At 41.0% G+C, this 21782-nt stretch overlaps 1 protein-coding gene across 1 annotated transcript in view; it reads right to left on the reverse strand.

The window, feature by feature from the left end:
* cdh13 (cadherin 13, H-cadherin (heart)) overlaps positions 1 to 21782 on the reverse strand; it is a 402884-nt gene that overhangs the window by 190395 nt on the left and 190707 nt on the right. The gene's annotated exons all lie outside the window — the stretch shown is intronic.

Raw genomic sequence — 21782 nt, forward strand, 5'->3', positions numbered from 1 at the left:
CCAGACGGTTGCTACATAAGCACTATGGAGATGAGCTAAGGATCGCAAGCGCATTCATTGAGAAAGCACTCAAATGGCCGCAAGTGAAAAATGACGATGCAAAGGCATTAAATGCCTATGCTATGTTCCTGACTGACTGTCGCAACACCATGGAGGATGTTGAATTTTTGGAAGAGATGGATAATCCAACCAATCTATGCACAGTGATATCCAAGCTGCCCTACAAAACCAGAGAACGTTGGCGCGTAGAAGCATTTGAACTCCAAGAAAAGAGGGGCAAAAGAGCAAGATTTGCAGATTTGGTGAACTTTATAGACCGCCAGGCTAAAATAGCTATGGATCCACTCTTTGGTAATATCCCAGACAACCGTGCAGCGACAAGTGGAAAGACTGACCAAAAGGAAAAATATCCAGCAAAGAAGGAGTTTCGAGGAAGCAGTTTTGCCACCAACATTTCCGCCGAGAACAAAAGACTGCAAAAAACAAACGTTAAAACTGAAAATTCAATCAAGACAGCGAGTGCCTTTGAGAAGCCATGTTTGTATTGTCAGCAGCCTCACACTCTTGCTTCTTGTGGCAAGATTAAGAATCAACCACACAAAGAACGTGTGGATTTCTTGAAGTCAAAGGGACTCTGTTTTGGATGTTTGGTTTATGGGCATCTCAGCAAGTTCTGCAAGCGCAGAATGGAATGTAAAGAGTGTTCACTAAAGCACCCAGACATTCTGCACATGGGGAAAAAAGAAAGTTCTGTGGAAGCAGAAAGGAAGGATATTACTGATGGTAATGAGGCACCTTGTGCTCAAGTTCCTGTCAGTCAAGAGACTTGTGGGCTTACAGGGGCCGGAGAAGAGGAGTGTGTGCTCTCTATAGTACCAGTCAGGATCAAATCTAAAATGAGTGATAAATATATAGAGACATATGCCTTTTTGGACCCGGGAAGCACGGCAACATTCTGCACGGAAGATCTACAAAGGAAACTGAATGTTAAAGGAAAGCCTACACGGATACTTCTAAGTACCATGAGTCAAGAAAAACCAGGAGAACAGAAACTCATGAACAGTTTTGTTATATCAGACCTGGAAGTGTGTGGGTTGGAAGATTCCAAGTTCGTTGACTTACCCAAGGTGTTCACTCACACTAGTATACCTGTGAGTAGTGGAAACATACCCAAGCAGTCAGACATCCAGAAGTGGCCTTATCTACATGAAGTGAGGCTACCAGAGATAGAGGCTAATGTAGACCTGCTTATAGGAGCCAACTGTGCAAAAGCAATGGAGCCATGGCATGTCATTAATGGACAAAATGGAGGTCCTTATGCAGTGAAGACCACCATTGGTTGGGTTGTGAATGGACCCATAAGAAAAGAACTAAATGACTCAGAAAACAAAGAACCACATTTCTCAGTGAGCCGAATCTCCTTAGTGGAAGTTGAGAAGCTACTGGTCCAACAGTATAACATCAATTTTTCAGAACGTAATTATGATGACAAAGAGGAAATGTCACAAGAAGACAAACAGTTTCTACGAGCAGTAGAAAAGACAACGACCTTCGAAAATGGACACTATAACATTGGATTGCCACTTAAGAATGAGAATCTTCAAATGCCAAACAACCATTGTGTTGCGGAGCAGCGGATAGCATGTTTGTTCAGGAAGTTTAAGAAGAATCCTCAGTTTTTTGAAGATTATAAGTGCTTCATGGAAAACATCATCACCAAGGGCTATGCAGTTCCAGTGCCAGACCACCAGTTGAGCCGTGACGACAACAGAGTGTTCTATATACCACACCATGGGGTGTATCACCCGAAGAAGAGAAAGTTGCGAGTTGTGTTCGACTGTACGGCTTCATACCAGGATATGTCTCTAAACAAGGAGTTACTGCAGGGACCGGATCTGACTAACACACTGGTGGGTGTTCTTTTAAGATTCCGTGAAGAGCCAGTAGCGCTGATGGCAGACATTGAATCAATGTTTTACCAAGTCAACGTACCAGAAAGAGATGCTGATCTTCTTCGTTTTCTCTGGTGGCCAGATGGCAAGCTGGATGAGCCCATGAAGGAATATAGGATGATGGTGCACCTCTTTGGAGCTACTTCCTCACCAAGTGTCGCCTTATATGCGCTAAGAAGAACGGCAGAAGATCACAAGGAAGAAGCATCTCCAGAAGCTGTTCAGGCAGTCCTGTGCAACTTCTACGTAGATGACTGTCTTAAAAGTGTAGCTACAGAAGAGGCTGCAGTGAAATTAGTCAGTGATCTTTGTGCTCTGTGTACCAGTGGAGGGTTTACATTAACAAAATGGACAAGTAACAGTAGGAAAGTGTTGATGTCAATTCCTGAAGAACACAGAGCCAACGAGGTGAAAGATCTGGATCTTAGGCATGACACTTTGCCAGTTGAGAGAACTCTAGGGGTACAGTGGAACACAAAAACAGATAACTTCACTTACACTATAAGGTTGCAAGACAAGCCAATGACACGAAGAGGCATTTTGTCAGTCATTAATTCAATTTATGACCCTCTTGGCTTTCTAGCACCAGTCATCTTGCCTGCAAAGCTTTTGTTGAAAGATCTCTGTAAAGAGCAGCATGGTTGGGACAAAGAGATCAATGAAAAGCATGCAAAAATTTGGAAAAAATGGAAAGAAGACATTGTACTCCTCTCCAACTTCCATGTGAGTAGATGCCTAAAGCCTACAGGTTTCGGATGCACTGTTGTTGCGCAGTTGCACCATTTTTCCGATGCTTCAGATTACGCATATGGAACTGTCTCTTACCTGTTGATGGAAAATAGACAAGGCAAGAGACATTGTGCCTTTCTCATTGGGAAATCCAGAGTTTCTCCGCTCAAGCAAGTCACAATTCCTAGGCTTGAGCTGACTGCAGCAGTGATTTCAGTGAGGATGGACAGATTACTGCGACAAGAACTTCAAGTTCCTCTGCAACAATCAGTCTTTTGGACGGACAGCACAACTGTGCTTAGATACATTGATAGCGAAACATCTCGCTTCAAAACATTTGTTGCAAATAGAGTTTCGCTGATTCGAGAAGCAACCAAGCCATCGCAATGGAAGTATGTGACATCGGCAGAAAATCCTGCAGATCAAGCAAGCAGAGGCTTAAAGGCAAAAGATCTGTTGGAAGGAGGTTCATGGATTCACGGGCCGAACTATCTTCTAGATGAAAACGAATGGCCAGAACAGCCAGTGAGAAAGAAGGAAAACCTTCAAAATGATCCAGAAGTCAAGACTTCAGCAACGGTTAATATACTGACAGTTGAGGAAGGCATGGAACCAATGAAACGTGTGATAGACTACTATTCGGACTGGAATAAACTGAAAAGAGCAGTAGCCTGGATAGTGAAGCTAAGGAAGGTGCTGTGGATGTTAAAAGAAGAAAGAAAACAGTACTCAAAAATAGTCCAGAAAAACGAAAATGATCCTGAAAAGCAAAAGTTAAAGTTGCAAGGGCACATGAGGACATTTAAATCTGCAATGGGAAAGAAAGCGCTTGCTTTGGAGGATCTTGAGGCTGCCGAATCAGTAATTGTTCGTTTCAGCCAGAAACAACATCATGGAGAGGAGATCAAAATCCTACAGAAGGGAGGACAGCTCAGTTGTAGCAGCCAGCTGTTCAAATTAGACCCAGTTCTTCGAGATGGGATGCTGAGAGTTGGCGGCAGACTCCATAAATCAGGCTTGCCAGAAAATGCTAAGCAACCAGCAATTCTTTCTAAACACAGCAAAATCTCTGAAATCATTTTGAGAGACATCCATCAACGAACTGGTCACTGTGGTCGCAATTATGTGCTGGCGCAATTGCGATGCAGATATTGGATTCCTCAAGCCAATTCGGCAATTAGAAAGATAATCAACAAATGTCAAACTTGCCGTAGGATTTCTGGAAGGGTTGGTGAGCAGAAGATGGCAGACTTACCTGAAGACCGTCTTCTACCAGACAAACCTCCGTTTACAAACACTGGTGTCGACTACTTTGGCCCATTTGATGTCAAGCGGGGCCGGGGTACTGTCAAAAGATATGGTGTCATGTTTACCTGCCTCACTCTCAGAGCTGTGCATATTGAAGTTGCAGACAGTCTTGACACAGACTCCTGTATCAACGCGATTCGACGTTTCATCTGCAGAAGAGGTCAAGTTACCATCATGAGGTCAGATAACGGCACAAACTTTGTGGCAGCGGAAAGGGAGTTGAGGGAAGCCATTCAAAGACTGGATAATGACAAAATAGAAAGAGTCCTACAACCAAAAGGTATAAAGTGGATTTTTAACAGCCCGGCTGCTTCACATCAAGGTGGAGTTTGGGAGAGACAAATTCGAACAGTGCGTCGAATTCTCAGCGCTCTCTTGAAGGAACAAGTGCCAAATGAAGATTGTCTTCATACAATAATGTGTGAGATTGAAAGCATCATTAATGGCAGACCTCTCACAAGCGTCTCAGAAGACATAAATGACGTTGAAGCTTTAACGCCGAGCCATCTGTTGCTGCTTAAGTCACAGCCCCTCATGCCACCAGGTGTCTTCAACAAAAATGATGCATACACCAGAAAAAGATGGAGACAGGTTCAATATCTAGCAGATTTGTTTTGGACCAGATGGACTCGTGAATATCTTCCACTTCTGCAAGAGCGCCAGAAGTGGCTGAAACTAAAAAGAAACTTCGTGGTCGGAGATCTTGTGCTGCTGGTGGACAGTTCTTCTCCACGCAACTCCTGGCTCATGGGGAGAGTGGTTGAGACGTTGCCAGACTCAAGTGGAACAGTCCGAAGATTGAAAGTAAAAACTAAAAGCAACATCCTGGAAAGACCTGTTAACAAGTTGTGTCTTCTGGAGGAGGCTTCATCTGAGCGATGAAGAGAAAGAATGTTTGTTCATGGACATTACAATTAGGTTGGCTCTTAATGATTTCTTGAACTTTTAATTTCTTGATTAATTGCACACATCTGTGTGTAGTTCATATCAGATCTGACTGCACGTGACCCAAATCTCTTCTATTAGGATTTTATAAAACCTTATAAAAACACTGATAGTCATAGTAGAAGACAGGTAAGCCTAGTTTTCCACTGGCTCTTCAAACAGTACCTTGAGTGCCAGACAAAAGGAGATTGAATTATACCTTATACGAGGGGGGTGTTTTGTACCACTATACACCAGGGAGAGCCTTTGTGACTCTTTCAGTGCCTTTCAGAAGCAGGATTATTTTTTATCTTGCCAGACGGCAAGCTGAATGAAAGATCATTTCTATCATTTTGTATCTTCTCTATACTTTTAACTCCCCTACTCTTTTTCACCTTCCATCTTTCATTCAATTTTCCTCCCTCCAAAGACCATCTATTTATATCTTCTTTTCCATTCCAAGGGCCTCTTTTCTTTTGATGTAATGATGAACATTTCATATCAGTGACTTTGGGATTAGAGAGCGCAAAAAGAAATCCACCTAACACAATCCAATATTCCAAAAGAATATGTGAGTGCTAGAGACCACTTTAACATTTTTAGGTCACTCAGCAGACGAGCCGATCGGCTTATTGAGGCGTCTGTTGTCCGTTCAAGAATCTAAAACTATTTTTCTAAATCATAGTGTTTCTGTAATGTTTAAGTATTTTTGGCTAAATATATTCTTTCTGTTATCTTATACTATTTCTCCTAAATTCTTGTATTTTTGAGAAGTTATCATGTTTCTGGTAAGTTACAATATTTCTGCTAAATTCTGCTATGCTATTGTATTTCTGCCAAGTATTATGTTTCCTCTAAGATATTGCAGTTCTGCTAAGTTATTCCATTTTAGCAAACTTCTTTTGCTTCTGCAAAGTTTTTACAATTTCTGCAACTTTTCAGCTTTTTCAGCTACTTTTTGCATACAGCTTCAGCTTTAAGCATCCACACTGCATTTTCGCAGGAAATGCAAATTTTTCTAGTTATTCTTCAAGTTGCTTCCGTACACTTTTCGCCGTAGAACTACTTCCACAATTTTTGTGCTATTTTCACCGTTCAAATACATGTTGTTCAAGAACTTACTTCTTTTTCTTCTTGTATAAATATTTATATGTCCAAATCTTTCTGCCCTAGAAGAAGAACAGCTCAAATAAACACTGTCAGGTTGATATTGCCACCTCATTTATGTCAAACTTGCAACAATTTTATACAAGCAATTCCCTGCATATGAAAAATATGCAAAATATGCTTCTTTAGTACACAGTAAAGAATGTAAAAGAGTGAGATTCTCACATTTTTTCACCTAAAAGTGAGCAAAGAACCAGTGAAAATATGCGACTTGCAGTGCCACCTGACCTCCTAACACAGAGAGTATTCACAATGTAAAGACCAGGAGGAAATCATGTGTTTCGGTATTGTGTGAGATCATATCACTGACATGTGTTTAGTAATTAGCATCACACAAGTTTTAATTCATTTCCCCCAATTTCATGATGCACTGCAAAGCATCATCACTTAGTTACAGTGAGTGAAGAAGAACCTCTGAGTGCAGCATCCTTGGCCTGCTGCAGTATGGAGGGTTCAGGGTCACCCAGCTGATTCTAACTAATATTAATGATGGGATTTAATAACATTTGGCTGTCATGAAGTGAGCAAAGTATTTTAATTTTAGATGCCCTATAATTCTTAGCACTGACTTCTGTATTTACTTTTCTCTCTCCCTCAGGACAGATTTAAATAGCTTTGTGACCCTAATAAGTCGATTTGCATTAAAAAATGGAATATATAGTGTCAGCAATTCGAGTCAATAATACAGAGTGTTTCTGTCTAAAGTATCTACAGATGAAAGCGAAGTTGCCCTGTTACTAAAGTAGAGTGCATTAGGGGTTGTGTCATGTGGCTCAGCAGGCGACAGACAGGCTGAATTAGCCGAGGTAATGCCTGAGGCTCAGCAACAGGCCACTCGATGTTTAATCAGGTTATCTGGGAGAAGGGGCACAGCAGCATGTCTGCAGGGGTTTACGGGGATTTCTGGGTGGACAGCGGGATAGTGACAGAATCCTCAGTGTTGAATGATCCCGACCCGGGGGAAGGCTTGGAAACAAGAAAAAATATTGAAAACTTTGAAGAGCGTCTTTCTTCTTTTTTTCAGCTTATTTAAAGTTTGCTTCCATTTGAAGCTACATCTGGAAAACTAATTATTAAAAACAACCTTCAAAATGGACCGTTTCCTCTTTTATTTGTGAAATGGGAGGAACATCTTGGAAACGAAGCTAACGAGACAAACATGCATGTGTAAGAACAACTTACAGACCACGGGCATTATCAGCAAAGTGCAACGGTGTGTGAGCCTGTTGCTTGAAAGCTCCGGGGTTATATTTCTTAAAGGTAAGCGCTATTATGGCAGCTAGAGGTTTGTTTGCTCTGAGATGGTTAGAGTGGTGTTAGCAGTGTGTATGTGTGTCCTTTATCGCTTGCCCACATACAGGGACTAAGTGCACATCAGGCCTGTTTTCCTGTGTGCAGGGCAGCGTATCCTGCTCTCCAAAGCCCAGAAAATTACAGTCCAGCCAAGCAGAAAACAGGAGTGGGATTTGGACAACAAGCTTCACCTGTCTCAAACCACAGGCTCATAAACTTACCCTTACTGTAAATGAGAAAGGCATTAGATTGCTGTATGAAACAGCAGTGTATAGGTCTGTATGTATGTGCATTTTATAGAGTAGAACATGAAGGACTCAGTATGTATTTCTTTATGAACTGAGAAATAGCTGCAGAGACACAGTCAGAGGACAAGCTATGTGAAGGGGCATAAATATATATATTAGGGGTGCAACGATACTCGTATTGATATTGAACCGTTCGATACAGAGCTTTCGGTTCGGTACGCATATGTATCGAACAATACAACATTTTTAAATTTATTTGATCAACTTTTCTTCTGACGATGCTGTCTGTGTTGAGCGCTCAGTGGATCTGTGTTCGGCTACTCCGCCTAGGCTGCACTGTCGAGCACAGATCCACTGAGCGCAGTGCAAGCTAGCAAGACAGAAGCTAAGCTCGTGGCAACATGGCAAATTGAACCTCCCCCACCCTCATTCAGATCTGGCCTTTGGTTTTCATGTGACGTATGACCCTGAAGGTAAGCGCGTCATGGACAAAAGTAAAACAGTATGTGGGATGTGCAACGCAATGCTCAATTACATGTTGGGAACTCATGCGTTAGCGTTAGCGAAGCAGACAAAAACAACAAGCACGCATGCTACAAACTTTACCTGAGTCATTTAGACAGCCGTTAGCACAGGATTCTCCTTATGGGGACCTGATATGTTTAATATGCTGCTGAGAATATAGCCCAGAAGAAGCGTATAGTATAGTTTTTATTTTGGAAAGAGACGTTTCTCTGTAATAAACTCTCTTTTCCAAAGATGAGTGATTCCTCAATCAGATATATTTATTTATTTTATTACTTTGTTGTTTCAGCAACATTAAATTTAAAAAACTGTACTTTTCAGTTAAAATATATATTTATAATTTTAATAAATGACAAATTAAAAAAGCATGAACACTTTTTTGTATCGAAAAAATATCGAACTGTGACACCAAAGTATCGAACCGAACCGTGAATTTTGTGTATCGTTGCACCCCTAATATATATATATACACATCTATATCTATCTATCTATAGATATAGATGTATATTCACACACATCCTTTCTACATCCTAACTACATAAAATCTGCAGAGAGGTCCAACATGTATGACCTAATTAAGCATGTTAAAACTGTCTTTCATAGCACATCGTGAGCCTTTTTCATTCTAAATCTTTACATCTTGCTCTTTTTATGGTGGCGTGGTTTACTACATTATTGTGCCTTATTAATAATAATGGATTGGATTTATATAGCGCTTTTCAAGGCATCCAAAGCGCTTTACAATTCCACTATTCATTCACTCTCGCATTCACACACTGGTGGAGGCAGCTACGGTTGTAGCCACAGCTGCCCTGGGGCAGACTGACGGAAGCGAGGCTGCCATATCGCGCCATCGGCCCCTCTGGCCAACACCAGTAGGCGGTAGGGTAAAGTGTCTTGCCCAAGGACACAACGACCAGGACAGAGAGCCTGGGGATCGAACCGCCGACCTTCTGGTTACAGATACGCTTCCCAACCCCCTGAGCCACGGTCGCGTCATTGACATTTGACAGTGGATCTCGACAGTGGCGGATAAGTCGAACGCAGATCCACTGAGCGCTCAACACAAAGTTTTGTATTGTTCGATACATATGCGTACCGCATTTATTGACAAATCACAATTAACATTTGTAGATTCATAGCTGAGCACATTTTTTCTCCACCTTGGAAAATGTTACACAATGGATGATAACCCATACATGAATCTAAAAAGGAGCCATGTTTCTGTTTGGGTGATTCAGGCATGGCAACCAAGAATTCCTGGTGATTCTTACACAACATGCAAACTGATGACCCCGTTTAACTGGTATGTACAACGAGAGGTATAATCAGTATTTCAAAAATCAATTGAAATAGACAGAAGTGAAAGGTTTTATTTAAAGGCATAAGCCAGTCACATAGTAAATAGTAATATAGTAATAGCGGACTGCTCCTTTAAACACACTTCATCTTTTTATGTAAAATTTTAAAAGGTCACAACATTCACTCGACGGTCGGCTTCATTCCCGTCCTATGAACTCTTAAAACACTGACTTGTTTGATTGTAGCTTAGGCTCTGTGTGGTGTCTAATATGTATGAAAGACCATGATGATCGTTGAAGACATACATAAAAAAAGAGCAAAAATATCCAAAATGCATATAACACAGAAAGAAATGTCCACAGAGAGCAGCATTCATATGTAGGAGTACAGAAAAACACGCACCAACACACACAAGGTCAAATGTTTGAGCTTTCACCTAGTCATAGATCGCTCACCTCAGCAACATGCTGAATTAATCAAAGTTTCTCGCTCTCATTCTGACACCTTAGCAGAAGAAAACAGCCCCAGTGAGCAGGTATCAGCCAAAAGAACAGATAGAGAGGGAAGCAGTGACTGTAAAATTTGATTAAACAACAAAACCATGTAGACATTCATGTGATCAGCACTTTGTGGTGAGAGGTATGGGGATCAAATCTTGCAAAGTCACTAAATTAGCAAATTGCGGGAATTATGAATGTCTGCAAAAAATGAAAAGCCTTAAGCAATTTACTGCTCACAATGAATTTTAATATCTATCAATGAAAAATGCTTTAACTAGCATCTTTGTGCTGCATGTGTTTCATGTCTGAAGACGGGATTACTGAATGTGTGGAAAACCGGAGGAACGGTGGAATTACAAGCAGTGGGGAAACACATGTGAGGAACTTTACGGACTGAGGAGAAAACGGCAAGGTGCCAAGAGACCTTTTATCCCCCCGCCTCGCCACACGCATGTACAGCAATGCTAAGTTCCATGCTAGCGGTGAAATATTCGGCTTCCTGGCACGAGTCATGTGACTGAGTAACTGTTCAGGCCAAAGCGCAAAAACAGTATCAATGAATTTATTTTTGGAGACGCTGTGGCGGTTTTACAATGCCCATGTCATACCCGCTCACCGCCGCCGCAGAATCGCCTTCTGGACAAATGTTCTTTCAACTTTGGGAACAGGTGGTAGTCACTGGGTGTGAAGTCCGGACAGTAGGGTGAGTGGGTGATGAAGTTCCCTTGCAGGAAAGCGAAAGTTTGACAGGCGACAGGCGACGTGTGGACCAAAGGGGGTATTGTTGGTTGACTTTCTGCCTGTTGGGACCACAATAAATGCTGACAGTACTGTGAAACACTGGAACAACTCAGAAGGGTATTTCAGAACAGGAGAAGAGGAATACTGAGAAAGGGAGTAAGCATTCTTCACGACACCGTGCGTCCACACGCTGCCCATCAAACTGTCGCAAACAACATTTGTGCAGAAGGCGATTCTGCGGCGGCGGCGAGCAGGTATAACATGGGCATTGTAAAACTGCCAGCGTCTACAAAAATGCACCGACCGAAATGGCAATTATGTAAAAAAATAAATAAGTCGCCAAGCTTTAAAATGATGTAAATATTATTGAAAATTTGCTTGTATTTCTAAAGAGAAAAAAGAGACAGTGAGAGTACAGGCACAGGCCACGTACACAGAGCGACGGCGAGGCAGGGAGCTGTAATAAAAAGTGAAGAAATGGGCAAAAACAGAAAAAACCCACAGCATCTGGCTGTTTCCAATTATACTGGTAACTGTAAAGCTGAATGCAGAATTTGTAAAATGAAAATATGAACCTGCAGAGACATCTAAGAACCGCTCATCCATCCGTGCAGCTGGAGGAGAGCGTGCCCTCTCTGCTCCAGCTGCCATCCACTGACCCTGGACAAGTGTCCTGTTTTGAGCAAAGTACTTCTGCTGCAGCATCAACTGACTTGCCAAAAACTGCAGGTATACTGCAGCCTTCTGTAACTCAAACCAAAATAAGCACATTACAGAACAAATGACTGCAGCCAAACACAAAGGTGGTGATGATGAAGATGACAGCCAATGGCGAGCCATTTTCTACTGTGGAGGACAAAACATCTGAAACTTTTGTGCCGGCCTTAAAATCTGTACATGTTCTCCCCTGTAGACGTAGTAAGGGCTTTTATGGAAACACTAGTTGCTTACCGACACACAAACCATTCATATTTGCCTAATTAGGACGCCTGGGCGACCCGAGTTATATTTAGTACTCCTGGTGTTTAGTTCTTCGTTGTGCTTTGTGTCTCGTCGGCTCAGTTATGTTTACACGTCTGTTCTTTCCCCGTCTCATCTGTGCCCGTCTGCGTCTCAGCGTATGTTGCGTTACTTCCTGTTTTACTTTGGTAGTTTCCTGTCGGTGTGTGTTCTGTTTTGCTTCTCCCCTGTGTCGGCTGTGCGATTAGTTTCCCTCCTGAGCTTCATTCCCTCGTCTTGCATTTACTGTCTGTGTTTTTGTCTGTTCGCTGTGTTCTCCCTCATCCCTCGCTGCGTTTCGCCTGTTTTTCTATCTTGTTTACTTTAATGTATATTTCCAGTTTAGTTTTGTATTTCCTAGCTTCCAGCAATAAGGTCGAGAGTTTTGAGTCCATCTTTGCCTCTGCGAGTCTGCATTTGGGCTCCTTGCTACCAGCCACACACAGCAAACCTGACAGTGAGACACACTTAAAAGAAGCAGATGATTCTCTGGTGTTGTGAGGGAGAAACACTGTGAGTTTTACTTCATCTGATACTATGGATACATGTTTGGTATTAGCCGTTTACTTTGCAGCTTGATGTAATCCTCTGTACTTCAACTGATGAAGGTTTCTCGTTCCTAGACTATGACGCTGACGTGCCCGTGTCTTCTCCACTTGCATGGACACGGCTCTCATACTAAAAGCAATTTCAACACTTGGACTCAACCTCAGATATGCTGTCTGCTTAATTTATTGTGGAATTACAAGGAAATGTAAATGCTTGGCAGTCAATTATCCAATTATATTAGAGCATCTGAAACTATTAAATGTAGGTATAGACTAAATATAAACATTAAAAAACGTAAATATTTAATGCAGTAATCTCAGTAAAATCTTTAATAAAAATTGTGTGTCCTTGAAACTTGTTTGATTTGGAGGCAAAATTACAAACGTTTGCTCAAATATTAATGATGCTTATGTGTAAGTTCAATGAGGAAGCTCTGTAGTCATGTATCTGTCTGCTTCCACATGTTTGGTGGCTAATCTAAGCTTTGCATCACTTCCACTTTCCCACGGTGCCAAACCCACTGGGACATCACTGGTTTAGTCTTCTTCAGGCCAATCAGCCTCCACTCTGTGTACTAGAAATCTCACCTGTCCTTCATGCAACCCACCTCCTCCACATCTCTGCGTCTCCCATGTTACTCAGGCTTCATCCAAGCCTCCATCTTTATCTCCACTACCAGCGTCTAGACGCCGGGGTCCTTCCCTAGTTCCCATGGCCGCAGTGATTCTGTTCTGCTGTGAAGGGCCACTGGATTTATTAAATTCTGCATATCAGTAAATCATGTTTGGTTCCTTCTAATGAGCTCTCCTTATTGAAATGGACCTACTGTAAAATCTGAAAAGTTTATCAACACTGTACACACAGTTTAGAATAGTTTGCAAAGTGAACTAACACTAAACGAAGAAAATGTGTGGACCCAAAAGCAGACACGGGAGAGAGGAAACTAAGCGAGCTGTTTATTAGGTTGATGGCAAACTGGAGAACAACTAACAACTAACCTGAAACCTAAACTGGGAAAAACTAAAACATGAAAACTGACATGACATAAACAGAACCTGAAGCTTAAGAGTAAAATCTGAGTCGAGACTCATAGAAACTTGTAGCCAGACAAACAGAGGAAGATAGAGGACGTAAATACAAAGAAGAGTAGACGAGGAAAAACCTGGGGAAACACAGCTGCCATGAATGAACATGACGCCACAGGGGAAGCAAAACTTAACACACCGAACATGGAAACAAGACTTTCAAAAGAAAACAGGAAACGTAATGGAGCGTAGGCTTGACCATTAGAACATGGAGCACGCAGACATTAAATCTCTGAGCAGACATGGAACACAGGAGCTGTGTCCCAAAACGTCGGCTGCATCCTTCGGAGGACCCGGCCCACGTAGACCGCGAAGGCCGGGTCCTCCGAAGACCGAGAAGGCCGGAAGTGCGAGGCTGTGAAATGGGACGGTCTAGCCTTCAGATTAGCGTCACCGCTGTCTCAGTGGAGTTTAATAAACTCGGCCGTCTCCTCCGTGCTGTCTAAAATATAACAGGACACTGGCGTAAATTCTCGACCGTCTCACACTTCTGTTTAATCAGTTTTCTGTTTGACGTTTATTCAGCTGTGTGAAAATCCCAGAGGAACCCACCTGATGGATTAATAAAGTTTTATTTAATCTAATAATCTAATAATTTTGATCTCAGCCAAACTGATTTACTCCGGAACAAATAAAACACAGAAAAAGCCAAACAATAACATTTTTAAGTTATCCGAGTGACTTATATCATGTTTAACCTGAGTAGCGAAAAAGCGGGGGTCTGAAAACGACGAAGCCGGGAGTCCGCTGCTCTCGCCGGCTCGAGTGACCATTGAACCCCCGGCTAGCTATCGAGCGGGTGGGTAACAGACGTCTCCAAAAACGTCAGCGCACTTTTGCAAATATGCGATGTCTTGATAAACCGAGCAGATATTTGAAGTTTACACAGCTACTTTCTCACCTGAAAATATGTTAAAAGTTTATTTTGTGGCCCAGAAAGATTAATAAGAGTAATTTTAAAACTTAGTAGCAGCCGCCATTGTTGGCAGCTGAAATTTGGCTGGGCCGCGCTATGAATTCTGGGATATGGTGTGCCACGAAGGACACACCCGACCCATCCTTCAAATTCGGGGAAATGAAGGACGTATTTGTCGGCCGCATTTGAAGGAGTCGACGAATTGGGACAGCCTTTGTCGCCTGGCTGTGACGTAATCGGCCTTCAAATGCAGCCTCCGAAGGATGCAGCCGACGTTTTGGGACACAGCTACGGAGAGACTAAAGCACTGGCGTGACTGAAAGTAGAACATGGAGGACAGGAAAAGACTCAGGAGACAGAAGAAACATAAACTAGACTAAAACTCAACCAAGACAAACTAATAATAATAGCAGAACTTCACATATTTCAATATAACATAAGAAATCAAAAATACAAAATATACTGAAAATGCTGGGTTGCAGACCCATCCTGACAGAAAAGCAAGACAAAAAGTTAAAAGTGATTTACAGTAAAGTAAAATGATTCACAGACGTCTTATCTGTGAAATTATGAGTAAATATGGGGGGGAAACACTTAGCTTGATTTATACCTGTTGACAATTCCACAAAACTGTTTTGAGACAGCTTTGTAGAGCTCTTGAAAGCTGAGATATTTCTAAATCTAAATTTCAAATTAGCTGTCACCTCAAATCTCAGCCATTCTAGAGTTGAGATGGATCCATACAGCTTCTTCTCAGTAAGCCCCCCTTTGTCACTGTGTTCGCTGCCTTGACAGACCCAATATAAGGAGCAAAATGTGGTGGCATTATATGTGCTGTCAGGAGCATACCCCTTTCTACATCACGACACAGGTTGGAGTTCTGAGGCAAACATCCACCCAACAAGTTATTAGCATTTTTTTATTTGTGCACTTTTTTAAACAATTAGAACCGACGTTGTGCAGCGAACGCCACTAAACTTTTACATAAATAAATGTGTGCAGCACTACTTTCTTTTCGTACTTTAAATTTCAGCTTCTCCAAGGTAAGCACGAAGAAAAGACTCGGCACACTTATTGTTGCAATGACCTGTATTACTGTGGGTCCTCCTTCCACCGGTGTAAACAAGACTGTTATTTATCTCTTCACGTTCTCTCCTTCCTCTGTTCTAAGCCAATTAGAGCTCTTACTCGCCGCTATCAACCCGACACAAGCTTGTCATAATTGCAGCGATAAGCCTCGCACTCCTCCCTCTCTCCCATCCGCTCTGTTTTCCATCTCATTAACATTCATTTTCACCCTAATTGAGCTTAATAAGAAAATAATGTTTGACATTAAATCCTTGTGAACATGTGCCCCAGCTGATCACTGCGTCTGTTTGTTCTTTCACAGCAAATATTTTACTTTGTCAGGGGTTTGTTTGCTTGCCTTGCTCGGCTGTGCGCCTGCTGTAACAGCCTACTTAGAATTCCCACTTTCCATTTGCTTTGCGCTGACCTCTTGCCGTCGTTATGCTGAAGTTAGACTCTACTTTCCTTAAACGTCTTCATCAAGTTTTGCTTAGTTTGGACTTTTGCTTGCAACAGTGGCTGCATCCATAAATTCCCAAGATAAAGCATCCAAAACACTGACCACTGCATTTAGACACTGTGCCAGTCAACTTCATCGATTTTATTTTTCTCAAAGCCTGTGGCAATACTTTTTTGATATACTGTGACCTTGTGGGTGGGTACAGCATTTTTTCCCAAAGTAATCAATGATCATTATACAGCCAAATAGAAAGGAGACTGGGAGAAGGAAGCTGAAGCATGAGGTGTGTTCAATACAACCCTGGATGTCTGTACAACAAAACATTGATTGTATTCCTTATATTGCTAACAATGATGGTTAAATAACAGTTCACACCTCATATATACTGGATAGTTTACCAGAGGACATGTATTGAACAGCAATAAGCTGCAGAGACATGAGATTGAGATAAAAAGTCATGTATATGAGGAGATTTACTCTGAGGAGAGAAAATCAACCACTTTCCAGACGTAGCTGAATGGAGCTTCATCATGTCTATTGATCGAGAACAGCTTTAGCCTAAATATCACTTCAAAAACTAACAAACAAACAATCAAAACGGCTGATTTACCTTTGAAATTATAGATTTTTTTTGCCACTTGGTGGAAGCAGAACATATACAGTACTGTGCAAAAGTTTTAGGTAGGTGTGGAAAAAGTGCTGTAAACAAAGAGAGCTTTCAGAAATATAAACGATTGGTTATTGGCCCCAAATGTATTCTGCAGCAGGACAACGACCCAAACACACAGCCAACGTCATTAAGTGCTATCCTCAGCATGAAGAAGAACAAGAAGTCCTGGAAGTGATGGTACGACCCCCACAGAGCCCTGATCTCAACATCGTCGTGTGTCTGGGATCAGAGACAGAAGGATGTGAGCAAGCCGACATCCACAGAAGATCTGTGCTTAGTTCTCCAAGATGTTTGGAACGACCTACCAGCCGAGCTCCTTCAAAAACTGTCTAGAAGAAGGCAAAGAGTGGTCGCACCAAACATTGATGTGATTTAGATTCTCCTTTGCTCCTCCTCTGCATTGTTGATTGATGATAATAAACGATTAACACTTCCATTCATGAAAGCTTTCTGTGTTTACAGCATTTTCCCCTCACCTGCCTAAACCTTTGCACAGGGCTATATATGTGTATAGTTTGCAAAGGTTATTTGGGATTTCTAAATTAAAAGTAACTTATATTTGACACTTTCAGTTCAGATCTAGTTCAGGTGTTTAATATGGCCATCATATTACTCCCCGTCGTTCTGTTTGGGTACACATAATAAGAAATATGCTTGTATACTAATCCAAAGCACTGAAAGGTAAAGTGTTAGTCCTGTAGTTGTAACTCCAGGCTAGCAACCCCTTTCAAATAAAATTAATCACGTGAATCATGTGAAGCCACATTAATTCCAACATATTAAAAACAGCAGATATAATATATAGATTCATTTTACATATGAAATGGCTTCCATTTGTTCGCTTTACTTTGCCTATAAAATGTATTTGGAGAAATCGTGATTTTAATCTACCGCTGAATATTTCATGTTTCATTCCCATGAAGCCATTAGCTACAATGGGAAAGGCGACACCCTTAATGAATGTGACTAGGAGAGACTGTGACAGCCAGCGGGGACTACAAAAGTCTTCAGCACTGGACAAGTGATAATAAAACCAGACTGAATTTAATAGCAGACTCTTGTACTGTACAAATGTACTTGTTTTAAAATCTCCTCATTACAACAAAATAAATGAAAGCAAGTTATGATGTAGGCTTGGCTGGAAAAACAACAGGAAGAGGAAATGTGTGTGCTCAGGCGCGTGTGCTGATGCCCAGCCTGACTCAGTCTTGGCTTCAGCTATAACAATTATCAAGCTGGAAATAACAATCATTAGTGATGACCCAGATGCAATGAAAGGCAGAATTTATATTAGAGGCTTTTTCACTTCTAGAATTTGAAATAATGACATATTAGACTGGATCAGGTTTTTATTATCACTAAGATATTAAACCATTGACGGACGTTTCCAATTAGATGTTTGACCATATTATGACACTGTGAATGCAAAGGTAGCGTTTGGTAGGTTGGAAAATATTCATTTTGGGTCAGCAGTCAGGTACATACTGTTAGGATGGCTTTAACCACACCTAATGTAGTTGGAGTGGTTAAAGCCGTCCTTAATCTGCTCTGTGGGTAAGAGCTCTCTGACTCTAAGGGTCTGCAAATTAACCAAGCAGAAACCTCTGAACCGAATGAAGCGCCAAGAACTGCAGTTCTAGAAAGAAAACTTAAAACTATCTGTAAAAGTATTTAAAACAAACAAAAACAAAGTTTCCTCCTTTTAATGAGCTGCACAGGAATGGGATTTTTGAATATCTGCTTTTTATCATTTTGTTTTATTTTGCTTTGCCGATAACTAAAGATAGGTGTGCACACTCCAGCACTTCAACTTCGTTCCCAAATGTAACAATTTCTGACCGAAACAAAATAAAAAATAACACAACACAACAAAGTACTACTGTTGGGACTTCTTCTAGGTGTGGACGCCTGAAACCAGCGGTGACTACAGAGGTCTATAAACCAAAGCCATGACTTGATGATGGTACAGCACGTTAAGTCTCAGCCCTACATGTCTGTAGATTATAGATTACAGTCACATGATCTCTGTTTTCTTGCACCTCCCAATTCAATTGCATAAACAACTAAACAAGACACTCAACTCTGTCACCTGTAGCGCCTGCAGGCTGCCGTTTACCTCAGCTTTGTGCAAGGAGCTTGATGGAGTCGATGGAGTCGGTGGAGTGATAATGAGGTGAGCTGAGGGAATCCTGCTCCTTTCCATCTGTGAGCGCTGTTGTTCGCTGGCGTCGGTGAAACTTTCTTTGAAGCAGATCTAACTTTGTTGGACTTGGACACTTTGCAATGAAACTTATACGATGTGAGAATGTAATCAAACTGCTCGTCAGAAGGAAAGTTTGATTTTTAAGACGTTTAATCATTAACTGGTGTAATGTTAGCTTAGAGAGCAGTGCAGAGGATGAGGACATGATGAGAAAGATGATGAGGAAAATGTGCGTGGGCAAATCACGTATGTCATTTGAAAGAGCTATTAGTGATCTTTAAATTAAAAGTAACTTGTAAGTGTTACTATTAGAGATGGACCGATCCGATATTACGTATCGGTATCGGTCCGATACTGACCTAAATTACTGGATCGGATATCGGCGAGAAATAAAAAATGTAATCCTCACAAAACTTGCGACATGGCGTGACTCGTCTCATAACCGTAGCACGTCAGAGCAGTGTGGTCACGTGATACAGCGGCTGTGTGTATTTGTAGTCTCGCTACCAAACCAGCATTTCATCTCCGAGGAAGTTATCCCAGAGAGAAGTAAAGCAAGTGTGTAAGTTCCTCTCTGAATGTTTGTAAAGCATTCCCACGTTAAGCTTAACAACTGATATATGGAGCAAGTGCCTCTCTCTCTCTCTCTCTCTCTCTCTCTCCTGCCGCTACTTCATGAAACTGCTTAATGATCAGCTGATCGGCTTTTCTGTCGGGAGTCCGTCTCTCTGGTTTGTTTTTGGTCCACTTTGCACCAGAAAGAGGAAACCAGCGGCTGAACAACAGCAGCACGTTTAAGCTTGATCAGCTGTTGTTAGAATTTATTTAATATTACTTTCTACTCGAGGATCTTTTTCTACGTAGCTGACGGCTGGTAACTGTGCAGGGGCGGATCTAGCAAAGTTTAGCCAAGGGGGCCGATAGGGCATTAACAGGGAAAAGGGGGCACAAAGACATACTTTTCTTTCTTATTCTCATTTAAAATGTCTAGCTTTTAATAAATAATTATCTGAATCTTACACCCAAAGTTTTAATCTGATGTAAAATGTATAGAAGTCCATTACTGTATATAGTAACTGTTAAGTCTAATATACCCTAGTAAGCTATAGTACTTTTTCCTTTGGGAAGGTACCATCTGTGCAGTCTGCAATTCTGTTGAAGAAAGATGTTGAATCTATTTAATTATTCTTGAAAAAATAATTTATTTCTGTGCATTTTTTTTTCACACTGCATCAAATTAAAGTTGATTACATCGATTAAGCATCACAAAGTGGAGGGTGGTTCCCTATTTTTTATTTTTTTTTGCTGGTAGTTTGCAACCCTATTAGTTAGGTTGCTTAATATTTCTGCTAAGTACTCTTTAAAATACCAGAATAGGGAGGATGGAGCAGGTTTAAGTTTATTAGATTGATCAGTGTTGCTGAACTATGAAATATTTTGGGCGCAGTGTACTTTTTACACACAGGTATAACAGAATAGCTTTAGTGCTGTTGTTTATTTAAACTTGACTATGAACTTATACAAAATGCAGCAAGATATTAAAAAACAGTTTTATTGATTAAAAAACACTATATCGGATTCATATCGGTATCGGCAGATATCCAAATTCATGATATCGGTATCGGACATAAAAAAGTGGTATCGTGCCATCTCTAGTTACTATAGCCAAATACATAAACACAGATATGCAGAGCAACGATGTCCATCTCAGCCACTGGTTTCAAGATGGCAGGGTAACAACAACCAGTGTATTTTTAATTTTACGTTTAGAAGAATGAATCAATTTTCTAGAAGAAACCATCACACACTAATCAATAATACGTACAGCATCATTTTTTCTATTAAATAACCTCAAAGATTTACCTTTAAAGCTGCTTTATAAAGTCATGAAGAAGCAGCATCTACGTGAGGCAAGAAAATCACTCAAGGATCAGTCAGCTGCTTTTGGAAAAACACTTTCTTAATAACACTAAGATCACAGTTTCCTGCTTAATAAATCAGATTTTCTAATAGCGTGTGAATACTGTCCACAGTTAACTTCAGCTCCTCTATTAAAAAGAGACACTAATTATTAAACAGTGTTTGAATGTGGTGCTGACTCCACATCTTCATACTTTAAAAAAATACATCATTATTATTCATGAAAATGTAAGGCCTTCCCATTTCCCATACTTTCTGTTACCGTCTCATCTGAGTCCTTCACATTAGTCACCGTGCCATCACGTGTCTCTGCTGAGCGTCTCCATCCTGAATACAATACCATTTTCTTTTAATGGAAAATGTCCCTGGATATTTATTCGCTGCTCTGCTTCTTCTTTTCAACACAGTTTCTGTCGTCTTCCACAGAGTTTAACGTACAAACTTTTGTTGGACCCAAAAACTTTATTTCACTGAGCTATTAAATCAAAAACTGTAAGTTAAGAGAGGTTGTTTTAAAGCTGCTGCTTTGTGGGTTTTTGTACAGTAACACATATTTGGTCATTTTGCCTCTGTACACCACCACTACTATTTAAAAAAAAAGTATTGCATTCACCGACACATATTTATTCACAGCGCTCAATTACAGTGGAAACCATGTGGAGTGGTAAAGCTAACAATCTGGTATGTTCCTAAATGCATAAATAGAGCAGATACCTCAGCAACACCAGAACACCTGAAAGGCTTGATGGTCGAACGATTTCCCTGAAAACAACTTCATAACATCGAGTCTCAAACATTCCCAAGGAGGAAGCTGCGTCATCGTCACAGTCTACAACAACAAGGCATCAGCATGACTGTCAATAACAGATGCATGCAGGCACAAACCACTGGTTACACTCAAGAACATCTGAAAGACACCCAGTTGAACACCCTCACTTATGCCTGATTTCAGAAAACAGGATAAGATCAATTGACTTAAAACGCAGAGCTTCTCTGCCAGTGTCTTCTTTTCCTTTCTAAGGGAGATGGCTTTCGTTAGGCTGAAACCCCCCAGGGCAGAAACACTAGTGGACACCTCAAACAGACTCTAACGTTCTTTTAACATAAAAGAAACCTCAAACTTCTGACTGATGGCACGAACTGCCTGAATACAAAGACCATCCAAATACCACCAACACCAATAATAATTATTCTGATATTTTTTTATTTTTGTATGTTTCCAG

The sequence above is a fragment of the Rhamphochromis sp. 'chilingali' genome (genome assembly GCF_963969265.1).
Source record: "Rhamphochromis sp. 'chilingali' genome assembly, chromosome: 2".
NCBI classification, from domain to species: domain Eukaryota; kingdom Metazoa; phylum Chordata; class Actinopteri; order Cichliformes; family Cichlidae; genus Rhamphochromis; species Rhamphochromis sp. 'chilingali'.